We start from the raw sequence: 10,072 nt of genomic DNA, 5'->3' as shown, positions 1-10,072 counted from the left end.
GTCTCAGGAAAGTCCTGTCCATAAGCCACCCAACCTCCCCTGGAGGCATGCCACTCTGCGAACCCAGTCTTGCTGCTTGCAGCAGCAGAAACAATCCCAGCAGTAGGAAGGGATAAACGTCTATTAGATGTCGGAGCAGAAAAAATGCTAGGATTCGGGGCTTCCCGAACTGTACCAGAGCCAACATAGTCAACAAAAGACTTTTGTACTCTTCTCCAATAACCGGTATAGCCACTAGAAGCAAAGACTCCTCTCTGGGAGTTAGGCACTGCAAATTGGGGGCTCCTCCGTGACCAATAAGAAAAGGCCTGCAGCCTTAGGAAAGGATCCAAGGAAGGAAGGGATGGCACCACATCCTTAAAGACTGGAGGAATGTCCTGGTCAAAACCAAATTGTCGGAGCACCCAGTGTGCTGAATAATGAGTATATTTTGGGCCACTTGAAGAAGGCACAGGAAGCCAGGAGGGGCTAATGCAGGCAAGATAAGCCAGACTGCCCTCATCACCACGGCGCAAGTCAAAGGTATTACCTGTAGAAGATAAAAAATAAGACAACACAGAATCACACGCAAAGCCAGGACCAAACTCACGAGGGGATCTCCAATGTAAGCTCCCTGCTTGGTCAAATAACTCCACAAGATTGAGGTCACCACCTTTCAAGCTAATCCAACGAAAAATAATGGGAAAGGCATCGGTAGAATTGCCACAAAGACCCTTCACTATGTCGGGGGATCCTTGGAACTTGTCCTTCACAAATTTCAAATTCCTGCACTTGGCCAAAGTAGCTGCAGAACGGTCCCACATGAAAATCTGAAGAATAGCACAGTGAAGAGATGAAGTGATCACATAACAAGAATCACCCTCAGTCTCATCTCCATGAAGCTGGTCCAATTGAGAGTAAACATGACCTAAAAACAGAAGGGCCAAAGGATACTGGGTACCTCGATCCAACTTGATTGCCAACGGAAAAAACGAAGACTTAACTCCGTACCCAGGGAATTTACTAAACAAAAACTTACTAAGCCAAAAAGCCAGAAAACCGGCCCACCTCACTTCCTTATCCTTCTCACGAGAAAGGGTCATCACCCATCTCCCCATCCTAGCCGGCTTACCACCAGAAGAGGCAGCGCGACCACCAAAATGACCAAAAAATTTATCTTCTACCACGAGATCCTCATCAGAAAGGTTAATATCAAAGGGGCTCTCTTCACCAAACACCGGGAGAAGGAAGTTATTAACCACATCTTCCAAGGTGATCGTCAATTCACCAGCAGAAAAGAAAAAAGTATGAAGGGAAGGGCACCAACGACGTACCAGATGCCTGAGCCCTTTGGCGTCTCTGAAGCCCTCAAGGTTTCTAGAAATAGCCACTGCCTTTAGGATACCGGCGCACTCCAAGCGACCCACAAACTCAGCATCAGACAGTTCCTTGTCTACCCATATAGGCCAGCCCTGAATCTTTCCCGGAACAAAATCAAAGAAAATAGGAACCGCCTCTCGGATTCCTTGTCTAATCTGGAGATCGAAAATCTCTCTAGGATCAGGAACCTGGGCGGAACCAGCGAAACCCGCTTGGCCAGAAAACATCCAAACATGAGGGGATGGAAGAGCCTCACCATGAGATATATGAGGGAAAAATAAACTAAGAGAATACCAAGGATCCCGTAAAGGGAAGGCCGGACGTTCAGTAACCTCGTGAGAATCACTCGGAGCAGAATCAGAAGAACCTTCACCCTCAGAAGGACTGGGAGTACGCTTTCTCCTCTTTCGAGAAGAAGAAGAAGCCATCGGAACAACACGTACTATGAGAAGAAAAGAGATTGAAAGTGCGAAAGGGAGGAAGACCAGAGTAACAGAGAAGAAGAGAAAAAGAAAGAGAAACACAAAGAGTGAAAGACTCAGAGAAGCAAATTGATAAGATGAAACGGCTACAATAAAGGCGCAAATAGCAGTTGGGAAAAACAGTTTATGGAAAGACGCGCCAGTTGTCAAAAAATTTAATTTGAAGAAGGGATTAATCAGCAGTTATTAATGAGAAGTAACAGGAAACGAGAAAAGTGGGTAGAGGAGTTTTACCTCAAATACTCAACTGCCACGTCCCGTGTAAAGAGGAAGCTGCAAAAAGTAATAATTATAAGGGAATGCGACACGCAAAAAGGAGGTGACTAAAAGCAGCAGAAAAGGGCCGGGATCCCAAGTAAAAAGGAAGGGAACCCAGTAGAAGTTGAGAAAAAGGGGATACCACGAAAATCTTAGGAAACCTAAATCACTCACGCGTGGGCTTCAGGCAACCCACGAGCTCGGGGGGCTAAATGTTGAGGTCTAAAAAAGGGTCATAGTGAAATAAGCCCAAAAAAGAAGAACAAGTCAAGCTCAAAAGGAAAAATTCAGGCTAAGCCCAAAGTAATAGATACGGGAGACCCATGAGGGAATAAAAGAAAGGCCCAGAGGATCCTGAAGCCTAGAAAAAAAAAAGCATCCGAAAAAAAAAAGACCACGGCAAAGTATAAGAAGCAAGGATCCTCAGGAACCATCAATAAGCACGGATCCCTTCAGGCACAAAGAAAAAGGAAGACTGGGACAGATCGATAGAAAGAAGACAGAAGAAGAAAATAAGAAATAAAAACGCGAGCGACCTCTCATGGCACAGACAGAAAAGGCCTCGGGGAACCAGGACAGGGAAGAAGAATGATAACAAACGACTTTCAAAAATGGCAGAACAGGATTCCGTCCAAATAGGAAAGAAAAGGGAAAAGTGGAAGACGCCAGAAATGCGGATGCCAAGAAGGACATACCTTAGCACGTCCCGAAGAAGATGGCCAACCAGAAGCTTTCAAAAGGATCAGAACTGAGAGAAGGAAAGAATGAGAAAAAACGGAAAAGGGACTTACCGAGACGATGGAGACAGGACATGCTCTGTTTGCAAAAGAGCAAAACAGGGGAACCAACGGTTCCCCGGGAAGCCCAGAAAACTCCATTATAAAAGGAGGGGATGGGTTGTGAAGAAAGCGGCGGAAAAAAAAGAAAGAAACACAAGAAAGAAGAAATTCTCTAGGAAAAAACTATCAGAAAAATCTGTGTAGAAAGGAAAATACTAAGGGAAAAACAAAGATTGTTTCCCGGTATCCTATAAAAGCCACTATTGCACATACTCGGATTCAACGAGAATCAAACTTTGCAAGTTTTGAAGGCTGAAATAGCCATTCAAGACTGTAATTTTTGAGCTTGATTGAACCTTGTATCACGTCCTAGTGAGCTTTCTGTAATCAAACAGATAATGTATTAAGGAAACATTGCTTCATATTTCCCAGGATCCCCATAGCACTAATTTTATTGCTTTGCTAATCCTGTTTCTTTCCTTCTGAATTTACCTTGTTAATTTTTGGCACTCTTCGATATCCTTGTTTGTCATTTTCTTTATATTGTCAGGAGTATTCTCTACATCCACTTGATTCTTAAACAGCTCGTCAGCTACGGTGAGTCAAGGGCTGGTCCACCAAATCCTCCTTTTTCATTTAGGCCCAGGATCCTTGGGCCTGAGTGTCACGAAAAAGGTACTCTCACAACCCTTAGCAAGGAATTATGTTGTACTTTGTGATGAAAAAGTAAACCAACAATATGCTACATCATGTTGCACTTTGTGATGAAAGCAATTTCCATATACATGTATATGCTACATCATATGTGAGCCAACAATAAGACAATTAATTGATTTATTCAAAGATATTTATATTTTACATGCCTAATGATGAAGCAAAATAGATTACAAGGTCGATAAAGCAAAAGCTAGCACAGACGATGTTGTGCAAGTAGTGCTGTTAGAGCATCCATAGTAGTAGAGTAAAAAATTTAGCTATTTGACGCTTACAAAAGTCACTTGATCTATTTTATCTCTTCACACCCAACATCAATTGATCTATATTTTTAGCTATTTGATTAAAATAATACAAATAACTCATTAGAATAATAATAAAAACATCCTCAGTAACCAACCACAACCACCTCCATCATTAGTCACAACCACAACCACCACCACCACCACCAGTCCAAAACAGGGGAAAAAAAAAATCCACCAACCCAAATCCCCAATCTTTTTCCTCATCCAAGACCATAAAAAATCACCAATCACAAACAAAATTACCATTGACATTCTGCGACGAGCTGGAGCTGATGTTACTGTGGGTTCAGTGGAGAATCAACCTCGCATCGATGTTGCCCACGTTGTCAACATCCTCGCCGATGCTTTGGTTTCCGATTACGCTAACACAGTCTTCGATCTCATCACTCTACCCATACATCTCTCTCTCTCGGCTTGGGACTTGGGGCATAGGTCAGCAAGCTGGGTCGGCGAAAGGTGTGGGTCGGATTTGGGCAGGCGATCTAGGTCTGTGGCAGCGTGTGACGGCGGGGGGGCATTGGCAACGTGAGAGGTCTAAAAGTTGAGAAAGAGAGTTGAGAGCTGTGAGAGTTCTGAGAAGAAAAGAAATAGAAAAATAAAAAGAAATGAAAAAAATAATATTTTAATTAGAGGTAGAATAAATATTTTTAATTTTTTTTATAGCTGCACGGCCATATATAGATATGCACTATAGTAAGATAGGTAAAATATTTTCCTATAGCACCATTATTATAGTGACTTTTTTGTGTACAGTGGTGCTAAAAATAGTTTTTTAGCTTTTTAGCACCACTATTGTTAGTACTCTTATTTGGGCAAGTCATTGACTTGCGGAAAGCATATGGGGATGCAACCAAATACAAGAAAATTTGAATTGATAATTAACAAAATAGTTGTTAAACTATGATGACCTAAACGTTTACTAAAAAAATTTCTTACAAAACGAAAAAACAATATAAATAGAGGCATATATAGGAAGCATTACAGGCATAAATAAAGGCATATATGTTATGCCTCAATTTGATTGATTGTGTGATGTGTGTGAGTATGTGATGAGTCTCACATCGGGTATTTATTAGGTAAATTTGAGTTTTATTAATAACTACAAAGAAACTCAATTTTAGACCATATGAAACAGATTGTAGCTTAGACTAGTCAACATTTCAAGTGTCTAACATCACAATCTTACTTGATTTTAAAATAATGGTCTAAATTGAAAGCACCAAGGTCATGCTTTAACACTAGATTTGATCAACAAATTACAGCCAGATTACATTTTTAATGGATGAGGGCAGTAAGCATGATATAAGACTAAGAACTTTGTAACCAAATCTGACTCAGGATCTTAATAAATCGGATAGTAACAGAATGGGTGCAGATCAATATAAGGTTAGAAATATAGGCCATAATAAAATATGATATTTTTGTAAAAATATCCCACAAATTCTATGCCCAAGGTGTAAACCTGTTGTGTAATGGCCACCTCAAACCTCTATCATTAACGTTTAATTTTTTGACAAGTAATTGTAATTTATTAAACTGGAACTATCATTAACATATTTGACACAAACAAAACACATGCTTTTGTACCGTTCTAGTAGGGAAGATACAGAAAAAGCTAGCATAGGTTGAACTGATAATTAACAAAATAGTTGTTAAACTAAATTGTTCAATAGTAGACTTAAACTTTAAATAATAAAACTAGAGACAAAATGCAAAAACTTTATAGGAATAGAGGCTAGGAAGCATTACAGATACAGTCTAAGTCGGAGCTACCCCATGGAGATAATTTCAGCGGCTGATGACAAAAACACTTGTGAGCCACGAAAAGAAGCGGTAAACCCTAAGTACAGTTGGGTGAGGCCCCCAGCCCATCTTGTAAAACCGCTCTGGATCCGGCTTATACAGGAACACTGCCAAAGGCATTGGCTTCAACTCCGTAAGTTTCATCAATAAAATCCCTGTACTTTCCGAAAGAGAATTACCCAAGCAACGTAGATTGTCAATCTCATCGAAAAGGGAGTGGGCGAATTCCTTCACAGCTATATGTCCTTGGGTGGTCTTCTCTTCTTCAGAAACAAAGTAATCAATGTCTTGTACACATATCCACCTAGAGTCACGAACTTGGTTCCAGAAGGTCAGCAATGTTCCAACGTATTTCAATAAATAATGTTTTTCAAAGAGGGTGCACTCCCAATAATTGATAATGGCTTCCGACATTTCCTCACACTGACGCAAACGCATAATGGAGTAATCGCTCAAAGTGGCATGGTGGACAGTTAAGTAGCGGTTGAACTCGAAGCGAGAGGTCAGCGACAAATTGTAGATTAGGTCGGCTATGATTGTGATAAGTTGGGTGGTGTCAGTGGCGTATTTGGTTGATGGGATTTTCATGAGACTGTCAACGCAGGCCCTTGGCTTCATAAGTTTGGTAATCTTATTACAAGACTCGTTCACCACCGCATATGGTGGTGGTGGTGGAGGCGAAGGAAGCCGTGCGATTGCAAGTGATCGATTCATCATCATCATCATAGGAGGAGGAGGAGGAGGTGATTCGAAGAGAAGATGACGAAGAGGTTTATTACTCAGAATGGAAGCCACGAACATTCCATAAGCGATGGTTAATAAGGTCAAAACTAGGGTTAAGGGCCTTGAAATAGGTTTCAATTTCATCATCCTAGATGATATTGAGTTTAATAATGATAACAAACTAGAGAATATTAAGAATATGGTCAATTTCGTTAACCTGGTGATTGAATTTTAGTCGAGCAGAAGTTTGGGTTGAAGTGTGATGAAGAAGAAGTACACCCCAGGAGGACTGCTCCCATCCGCTGCCGTAACTTTCCATCTGCGCCCATCGTCTAGACTCTAGAATAAGTAATAACCTAACAATCACAACACCACATTGATAGACCTCGGCTCGCATATTGATTTGGGTCAGTCCAGTTGATATTTCATTTTTGTTTACTCTCAAGCCCAGCTCAATTAATGCCAACTCGGTCCAGCCCAAACGAGGATGCGAGACCATATCTATCAAATCAACACAGCAGCTGACCCGGCGGAAATGGACTTCTTGGTAGGTTTATTTCATATTTCAATAATAATTATTTTTAATTCTGGTTATATATATATATATATATATATATTAGCGTATGATAATGCATGTGAAAGTTCCTTAGCATATGGTTTCAAAAAAAAGTTCCTTAGCAAATGCACCAAAGGCTATACTTGTTAATTTGTTTATGTAAAATCTTTAATCATAGACACATACTATTGAGATAGCATTATCTACAATTAAAATCAAGGCATTAGGATGGAACTTTTTTTTTTTTTTTTTTGGAGAATCGCATTAGGATGGAACATAGTTGTTGAATTTATTGCAAAAGAGGTAGTAGAAGAAGACATACTTGACAAGTGTCTATGGCTCTGATAAAATAGAAGAATAAATAAGATTTTGTGTTTTGGTTTTGCTTCCTTAAAAATGTATTAGGAGCTACTACTTATATTTATATTCAAATGTATGTATATATATAGAAGATTTGTTTTATAACATAAAAGATATGTTGTAAGGACTCAATTTGTAACGACTCCAAAATGGTATTGGGTTCGTACGTTAAAGACCCAAACAATATAATTTGTAGAGCGTGGACTTGAAAGGTTAGACCTTGGTCACCGGACAGCGGTTAGCCGTGGTAATCATGGCGGTCACGTAGAGACGGGCTAAGGTTGTCCATGGATCTTATCCATGAAGCTTAATGTTCCTAGATGTTTGCTCAAAAAGTCTTTCTCCTTGGCATGGCCTGGGAGGCTCTTGTTCTTGGCCTTTTTTCCCAACCCCTTCTTTGGATTGCCTACTTCTCTTTTTATATTAGCCTTTACTCTTCCTCCAATGTCCACGTGTAGGATCAGCTTTCTAGAGCTGATACTTATCCCATCAGCCCATACCCAAAATGGTTGGGAGTGGTAGTAAAAGCTGGAAAGTATTGCTCTGTCTGGCGCAGAGTATTTAATTGCAGAAATGACAGCTTTTCCTTTGTTCTTTGTCGCCAAGTTGTCCAGGGGTCCTTTCTCCATCAATGTGGATGTGTTCGATTTTTTCCTAAACTGTTCATATACCATTCTTGCCCTTTCTTTTAGGAGTGCTTTGGGATGCTGAGAATAGAATCATCCTCGGCTATGTCTCAAGGCAATTTGGACTTTCATCGTATGTCCTCGGCAACTCCTCTCCTCGCTGATGTTGGCCTAATGAAGGGGTCAGTCACATTTCTGCCCCAATTTATTATATTATTTTATTTGGATTACACAAGAATTCCTAAATGCTATCAGATTGTTTTGATTGTTCCATTGGTCATAACGAATGATCATCCAATACCTTAATTTTAGTTATATAATGATCATCAAAATAGATACATATCTCCAATTCCTTTAAATCAAGAGATTGCAGCACAACTATGCATGCTTTACTAAAAAAAAATATAATATGAAATTTATTGAAATTTTGGGTGAGTCATACTATATATATTACATTATTACTATGTCTATCCCTAACTTTCTTTCAATCCACATCGACAAATCCTCCCTTTCTTTTTAAAACATCCCACATTAGGGAGTACACCCCTTATAACCAAGCAACATCTCTACGTCCGTGCTAGATTTTGTTTTCTCGTTAGGGTTTTCATTCTTTAAGATGAAGGGAAAAAAAAAATCTAAAGAATAACTTAATTTATATATCATAATAATGTTTGCTACATGATTTAATATATGTCTCTAAAGTTTAAATTTTCGCTTTTAATCTCTTAAATAACACGATCAAAATAAAAACAGTTACTCTTACCCTTTTTTTTTTCTTTTTTTTTTAGAAACGTTACACATACTTTGTTACACATATTAGGGGCTAAAAATCATCACATAAAATTTATTCAGAATAAAAGTAATTATTTCTTGTTTGAGATAAAGATTAAAAGTAATTATAAGTATCACGTATGCTAAGGAATAAAATTGAAAATTTTTCATGGCATGGAATAAAGTTTAGAACCGAAATATGATATTGTATTAAACAAAACATAAAAAGTTGTTTTTATAAATAGAAGGCATAAGAGTGTCAGTCAATATGAGCTACCCATCAAGAATAATGTACTGACTAAAGAAAAAGTACGTTTGAGACAAGAAAATAAGTAAAAGACTAGTAGTGTTTATTACCTACACTTGTTACATGTTACAACACACATTTACACCCATTTGAAAAAGCAACCAAAACTATATAGCTATAATTTCAGTTGCTTTTTCAAGTGTGTATATATAAATGGGATGTATAATAGTTTTTATCTGTAAGTAAAAACTAAAATAAATTGTACTAATAAATCTGTACTCATCTTTTGAAATTTGGTGCAATAAGCAGGGTATGGAATTGGCCAAGCTGAAAACCTGTTGTGTAATGGCCACCTCAAACCACTATCATTAACATTTTTTTATTATAAGTGATTATAATTTAATAAAATTGGAACTATCATTAACATATTGGACAAAAACAAAACACATGCTTTTGTTCTAGTAGGGAAGATACAGAAAAATCTGCCTAGGTTGAACTAATAATTAACAAAATAGTTGTTAATTAAACTAAGGTGTTCAATAGTAGACTTGAACTTCAAATGATAAAACTAGAGACAAAATGCAAAAAATCTATAGAGATAAGAGGCTGAGAGGCTAGGAAGCATTACAGTCTTAAGTCGGAGCAACCCCAAGAAGATAACTTTAGTGGCTGATGACAAAACACTTGTGAGCCATGAATAGAAGCGGTAAACTCTAAATACAGTTGGGTGAGGCCCCCAGCCTATCTTGTAAAAACGCTTTGGATCCGGCTTATACAAGGACACCACCAAAGGCATTGGCTTCAACTCCGTAAATTTCATCATTAAAATCCCTGTGCTTTCCGAAAGAGAACTACCCAAGCAACGCAGATCGTCAATCTCATCGAAAAGGGAGTGCGCGAATTCCTTCACAACTATATGTCCTTGGGTCCTCTTATCTTTTTCAGAAACAAAGTCATCAATGTCTTTAGACATATCCATCTTAAGTCACGAATTTCTTTCCAGAAACTCAACAATGTTCCAAAGTATTCCCTTAAATACTGTTTTTGAAAGATGTTGCACTCCCAATAATTGATAATGGCTTCCGACAT

This window comes from Quercus lobata, chromosome 12 (assembly GCF_001633185.2).
Source record: "Quercus lobata isolate SW786 chromosome 12, ValleyOak3.0 Primary Assembly, whole genome shotgun sequence".
NCBI lineage: Eukaryota > Viridiplantae > Streptophyta > Magnoliopsida > Fagales > Fagaceae > Quercus > Quercus lobata.
The sequence above is the reverse complement of the archived record's forward strand: the minus strand, read 5'-3'. Positions refer to the sequence as shown.